We start from the raw sequence: 7632 nt of genomic DNA, 5'->3' as shown, positions 1-7632 counted from the left end.
CATTCTGTAAAGGATCCTCTTCTGGATTACTGCTCCCTTTTGTATGATTGCTCAAGCTTTGGATCTTTGTCTCTTTGTTTATGAGCTAAGTTTAGAAGTTCAGTTCTCCTGCTAATCACTGTTCTATTCTTGCCTTAAGGAAATCTGTTTTTCTTGAAGAATACAGGTGGACACTAGGGAAACTGGTTTAATATCTGTATACCACCAAGCCATTTTTCAAGGATGTCTGGTTTGTTATTCAAAGAAGTCTGGTACACTATCTCTAACCTTGCAGGTGGACTCAAGCAATGAGTCATAGAGGGGAAGGTAGGAGGTTGTTGCTAATACCTCATTCCCAATTTCCACCCAGTTGTGTTGTCCACATCCCCATGGTGCTGCCAGCCATATAACAGATTGCATTGCTTTCCTCACCTATTCATCTCTGTTCTGTTTTCTTTTGTGACTTTCCAAAACTCTAAGGAGATGAGTAAGCCCTACCTTGGGCTATTGACTCAAATTATTGGTTATTGATAGCCTAACTAATAAATTGATCATGCTCAGCCCATTGTCTCTGCTTGCCTTAATTTTTTTCTTATCTTTCTTTTAACATTTATCTTAATTTTCAAATATAACAATGACTCCAAGATTTCAAGCCTTGATGATTTGGAAGATGGTGCTACCTTCCATAGTCACAGTAAGCCTGGGAACAGATAAATGAGCTCAGTTGTAAACACGTTAAATTTGAAGTCCCCACTGGATATATCATGTGAGATATTCAAAAGGTGAAGTCAAATTGAAACTCAAGAAGGAGATTGGGGCTGAATCTGGAAATCACCTGCATCAACATGCTAATTGAATCTATGGGAACTGATGAGATCACCAAGTGAGACAGTTCAGAAGAGAAAGAGAAGGGCCAGGGCAAACCTTGAAGGATTCCCCCCAGTTAGCAGGCATGATATGGATGAAGCTGTGTGACAAAACCTGAGAAAACATGTCACACAAGTCAAAAAAAAGTCCCGGGAGAGATAAGTATCATGAAAATCTATAGCTCTATCCTGCTTCAATTACCATGCCCTGCTGCTGAGTGGAGGTGGAAAATTTAGAAGCACCCTGTTAGAAATATGCTGCAAAGATAAAAAGACTCAGGAGTGTGTGAAGTTAAGTTGGTTTATTTATGATTCTTGAAAGAAATGGGCGATCCACTAAGGGGCAATCCCTGGGTGGATCTAGGCTTATGGATGCTGGAAGGAGACTTTTATTTCCCATCCTGAAGTGCACGGTCCCTCTCTCATAGCTCCAATTCCCTGGGGATGTTGAAATTAACAGATTTTAACAGATTTAACAGAAATTAACAGATCCTTCATTGTATATTCCTCCTTGACATGTCCCCCCTCCCTTATCATACAACCCATGTTCAGAAATGGCGGAAAACTCCTTCTTTGGGGAGGAGTTTATATTAATTAACGCAGTAAGCATGCACATTCAGTACTTGCAATTACCTTTCATTTCTCTCCTTATTTGGGAGTGATTTTTATCAGTTTATAAGCTCAGAGGCTCAATATCTTGTTTTGCACAGCTAACTCAGTCGGCTGACATGACCTTTCTTTAAGTCTTTCTCCCTAAATAGAAAATTAACTCTATAGGTACCCTTGAACATTAGAACTAGAAAGGACTCTAGAGATGATCTAGCTTTTAACTCCATTTTTTGTTATTGTTTAGTTGTTTCAGTCTTGTCCAACTCTTTGTGATCCCATTTGGGGATTTCTTGGCAAAAAACACTGGAGTGATTTGCTGTTTCCTTCTCCAGCGCAATTTTACAGATGAGGAAACTGAGGCAAACAGGGTGAAGTCACATAGTTATTGTCTGAGATTTGAACTTAAGTCATCCTGATTCCAGGCTCTGGCACTCTATCCACCATGCCATTTAGCTTCCCTTTTAATACATGTGAAGAGAAACATGACCAAAGTTAAACAGAATGTAGGCAAACTGGGAGCTGGATTCCAATCTTTCCTCAGGATGGCCCCTCAGGTCTGGGATACATCATTCTTCCTTCTCTTTCTTTTTTTAGTGAGGCAATTGGAGTAGTCACCTAACCAGGGTCACACAGTTAGTCTTAAGTGTCTGAGGTTGGATTTGAACTCAGATTCTTCCAACTCTTGTACTGATGCTGTATCCACTGCGCCATCTAGCTGCCTCCATCCTCTTTTCTGATCAACCTCTAATAGTTTAAGCCTGAATTTGATGTTCAATGGACCAGTCTTGGTGCACTTGCCCAGTCTCCCTCCCAACTCAATTTTTCAGCTGATCAAGAGAGTTTGGATGTAAAGATTGGGCTGCCAGCTCACATCCCATTGCCCCTGCCAATGCCTTTTTCTTCATTCCCCTCCCTCTTCTTCTAAAGGCAAAACTAGCAGATACAGTTGGGTATGACTTCTAGGTTCCTTTCCCCTCTAAATTTATATCAGAAGATATTTCCTCCTCCTCCCTGTCCCCTCCCACTTTCTCATTGAGTTACTGGGAAAATAAAATGTCCAATCCAAGTGACAGGCATGGTGACAGTTGAGGTTGGCATTCAGGGGAAAGATGGCATGGAAGGAAGGAGTTAAAGGTAGACTTTGTGAGAGAAGAAAAGGTCTGCAGAGTATTTTTGTTCATTTGTTTTCATCTTTGTCTCCCCTTGAAGTAGCTTAAAAGGATTGAAGCACTCTCTAAAATCTCACTTGAAAAATGGGTGAACTATATTCCACAGAGTCATGGTGGGAAGTTGGGGAAGGAGAGAAAGGGGAAGAGAGGAGGGAGAGCAAATGAGAGAGAACTTAGAGCCATAGACCTAGAGCTATCAGAGCCCTGTCTAGCTTCCCCAATTAAGAAAGGAAGAAATGGTGAGGTTAAGTGAGTAGTAAGTAGCAGACAGGAGATCTGAACTCAGGTTCTCATACTCATACTATTCCCTTCACTTACTTTTAAATGTCAAGAACAGGTGAGGAAGGGGCTCTATTTATACTTATAACTGTGAGCCAGGCAGGGAAGGAGAGTTTGTTACATGTAAAAGTATATATGTATCTAAGTGTATATACATATATAGATATAAAAGTTACCTACAAAAGGCTGTTATGTATAAATGGTAGAGGTGTTTTGTCGTTCAATCATTTTCAATCATGTTCAACTCTTTGTGACCCCATTTGGCATTTTCTTGGCAAAGATCCTGGAGTGTTTTGACATTTCCTCCTCCAGACTGTTTTACAGATGAGGAAACTGAGGACAACAGGATCAAGTGATTTGCCCAGGGTCACACACAGCTAGTAAGATTCTAAGGCTGGATTTGAACTGAGATCTTCCTGTCTCCAGAACTCCATCCCCTATACCACAAATCTAAAAACATTCCAAAGATGTCTATTAGTCACCAGACCTTTCTGAACTTATCCAGTAGAATACTTAAAATTTTTTTTCATTTTTTGAATGAACAAAAATCTGTTTCCTCCCCCTTCCATCTTCTTTCTTATTGAAAAAGAAAAACCCTTGTAAAAATACTCGAAGTCAAGAAGAACAAATCCCCACATTGGTCATGTCCAGAAAATATCCAGTGGCATCTTGACTAAGTGCCAGCTTCCAACTCTGCCTCAGGATAAATGGAGGAGACAGCCAGTGACCCCCAAGAGGCCTTTACATCAAGGTTACAAATACAATGTGCTGCTGTTGGCTGCTGATAGAGAACAACTTGGACTTCCTTAAGTCAGCGCCAGAGCTGCCACATCCAGCCTCGGTGCCTGGGAGAAGTACCTGGAAGTGAAAGGGTCCTGATTTCCTTAACCCCATTCCCTCAGAGAGCAGGGGAAATAATGCAGCCTCTTTAAGTCTGATAACTACTGGGAAAATTATTCATGCAGAGGGAGGGAAGGAAGAACATGGAGGTGACTGCAATAGTGGCAATGGAAAATGGCAGGAGATGAAGTCAGCGTGTTGGGGGCTGCCCTCTGCCCCAGGCTTCCCTTTTGTCCAATCTCAATTGCTATAGTCACACTGGTAGTATGGGGAGAACTGTAACCAGGGCTGTAGTGAAGGCCCTGAGAGAGAATTTAAGAATTTAAGAATAGTGCTAGGACAGTCTGATGATGCTAGAACAGCTGCCCTTCATCCCCAGTGTGTGAGGTGAAATTTGGTAGAATGTAATTAGAACAAATGAGAGATTCAGCCAAAGAGCTATATGGAGTTTGAGAAGAGAGCTGTTGAGCTGTTTCAGTTGTGCTGATCCTTTGTGACACCTTTTCTTGGCAAAGATACTGGAGGAGTTTATCAGTTCCTTCTCCAGCTCATTTTACAGATGGGGAAACTGAGGCAAACAGGGAGAAGTGACTTGTCCAGTCTGAGGAAGGTGAAATTTGCTTGTGGAAACAAGGTAGTGCTGTCTGGCTTTTTCCTAAGGCCAATCACAGACTTTTCTGTTGACATTGGCCATCTAATCAATTGCCAAGTGTAAAATCTACCTGCCAAATACCTTTTGGAATCCTCTTCCCCAGTCCTAGACACAGTTGTATAGTGCCTAAGGCCCTGGACCTGGAGTAAGGAAGATGGGATTTACATGCTACCTCAGACACTTCTAGCTGTGTAATTCAGGGCATGGCTCAGTTTCCTCATCTGTAGCATGGGTCAATGCATACATAGAATAAAGGATTCTATGACTTCTAAGGTTTTTTGCAACTCTAAATCTAAGATTCTAGTCTCCTTAGCTGTTCTGTAGATTATTGAAATAGTCTTCAAACCCCTATCTCTCCCTTTCCAACGCCTACTCTACATAGACAATAAAAACTTAATGCATAGATCAACCACTTTACTTTCCTTCTCAAAAAATCCTCAGTGGCTCACTGTTGTTCATAGGATGAAATATAAAATCCTTAGCTTGGTATATGAGACACTTCATAATCTAGCCTTGGTCTACCTTTCAATTAATCATTGTGCATTTATTAAGTGCCTACTATGTGCTAGAGACTGGTACCCAGAGGATACAAAGAAAGGTAATAGACAGTCCCTGCTCTCAAGAAGCTTACAGTCTAACAGGAGAGAGAATGTGATAGCATTTCCAGCATTACTCCATGCTCAAGCCAAATTAGCTGCTCTTCTATCTTTCATCTTACCTTCTCTCCCTTGTGCATGCCTGAAGCACACTTCTTTCACATTTTTGCTTATTGAAATTCTCTTCCTTTAAGCCCAGTGTAGGGGTCACCTCTGCTGTGAAGCCCTCTCTGATGGCTGCCCCACACTATTTGAAAATGGTCTTCCTCCCTCAAGGGTAGCTAGGTGGCTGAGTTCAAAATCCAGCCTCAGATGTTTACTAGCTGTGTGACTCTAGGTAAGTCACTTCTCCCTGTTTGCCTCAGTTTCCTCATCTGTAAAATGAGCTGGAGAAGGAAATGACAAATCCTCCAGTATCTTTGCCAAGAAAAGATGTCACAAGGAATCAGACACAACTGGGATAGCTCAACACTCCCTCCTCAAACGTTAATTCTTTGTCTGAATCTCTCATTTGTTCTAGTCACATTCTACCTTAAACCATGCCAGTTTTATGTGTGTGTCCATAGCTCTTTTATTAGTCTGAAAGCTCTTTGAGGCCAGAGATCCCAAGGCTTGACACAGAGGGCCAACCACTTACTTAGCAAATGCTTTTTTTTTTTTTTTTTTAAATAAAGCTTTTTATTTACAAAACATATGCATGGGTAATTTTTTCAACACTGACCCTTGCAAAACCTTCTGTTCCAACTTTTCTCCTCCTTCCCCCCCCACTCCCTCCCCTAGATGGCAGGTAATCCAATACATGTTAAAATATGTTAAATCCAATATGTGTATGCATATCCATAAGTTATCTTTAGCAAATACTTAACTGAATTAAATTGGAATGTGTGGTGTCCAAAAGGAAGAACAACCTTCAGAGGATAAAAAGGATTGGTGCTCCAATTTAGGAACCTTAGAGATATGTGGAATTAAAAGTGGATACAACTAGACTTAGAGTTAAGAAGGGCTGAGTTCAAATCCTGCCTCAGTGGCTTGATAGGTGATCTGAACAAGATACTTAATTTTCTGTGTGTCAGTTATATCTGTACAAAGAAATATTTGGACCCAATGGCTTCTAAAATCCCTACTAGTTTTAAATCTATGATGCTATAAAATAGCAGAACTGGCCACTAACAGCTTAGAAAACTCATCTTTGCTTTGTTCCTGCTGCACCTTTAGCTGTTTGATGATTATGAAAGATTATATAAATCTTTATTACATACTCAATGCTATCTTCTCTTGTATGGTCCAGATCAAATGGCACCTCCTCCAGGGGTGTGCTGATAAATGTGTAGCAGCCATATCTCTGGGATACATATATATATATAAGACACACAGAGAGAGACAGAGAGATAGATAGATAGATAGATAGATAGATAGATAGATAGATAGAGAAACAGAGAGACAGAGAGACAGAGAGAGACAAAGAGACAGAGAGAGTCAGAGACAGACAGAGAGAGAGACAGAGAGAGTCAGAGATAGACAGAGAGAGAGAGACAGAGAGACAGAGAGAGTCAGAGACAGACAGAGAGAGAGACAGAGAGAGTCAGAGATAGACAGAGAGAGAGAGACAGAGAGACAGAGAGAGTCAGAGACAGAGAGAGAAAGAGAGAGAGAGAGACAGAGAGAGAGAGAGAGAGAGAGAGAGAGAGAGACAGAGAGAGAGAGAGAGAGAGAGAGAGACAGAGACAGAGAGAGACAGAGAGAGAAAGAGAGAGAGAGAGAGAGAAAGAGAGAGAGAGAATGCATATGGGGTAGGCATTTAATAAATATTTGTTTAATTGAATTGAAATGGATATTTCCCACATTTGGTGAGAGAAAAGAGGGAGAGCACACTTTTAAATTTAATCTCCATTAATAACATTTTTTCTTATCCCTTTTCTAAGTCTAAACAATAGACCAACAATATAAGAAACCCTGATTTGTAGTGTTTGCCTATTTCTGGTGTGTAAATGTTCACACTGAAAATTTAAGAACCAGAGTTGAGCCAGTTGATCAACCCAAAGTTGAAGCTTTGCAGTCCACAATTACCTCTTATAACCCCTATTATCTGTAGCAAACAATGAACGTACACTTTGGGAATTTATCTTGTCTCCCTATCTAGCCTAAAGGTTCAGTGGTCACAGGGACCATATTTTATATACCTTTATACCTTCAGTGTCTAGCACAGTATAGGGTACAATGTAAATATTTGCTGATTGATTATATGGTTACATTTCTCCTGGCCGTTCAGAGACCTGTCTCTCTGATATTGCACCTCAGGATGTTACTTATGCTTTCTTTACCTCATGGTATCTGAGGCTTTGGAAGTTTCAAGTGATCCTGTGTTCAGGGAACCATCAAGGATCTATTACACAATGGGAAAGGTGAGACAAAGGCATGATGGGCAGAAGGAAGGGAGAAGATCCTTGGTACAGTGGAAAAACATGGGATTTGGAGTCAGAGATAATTAGATCAAACTTGCTTCTGTCATTGATTAGCTTTAATACTTTGGATAAATGAAAGCAGCAGCTGGAGAGGGACAGGTAGGTGACCCCATAGTGCACAGAGCTCTGGGCCTGGAATCAGGAAGACTCATCTTCACATGAGTTCAAATCTGGCTTCAG

The sequence above is a fragment of the Sminthopsis crassicaudata genome, chromosome 2 (assembly GCF_048593235.1).
Source record: "Sminthopsis crassicaudata isolate SCR6 chromosome 2, ASM4859323v1, whole genome shotgun sequence".
NCBI lineage: Eukaryota > Metazoa > Chordata > Mammalia > Dasyuromorphia > Dasyuridae > Sminthopsis > Sminthopsis crassicaudata.
This window is presented reverse-complemented; position numbering follows the sequence as displayed.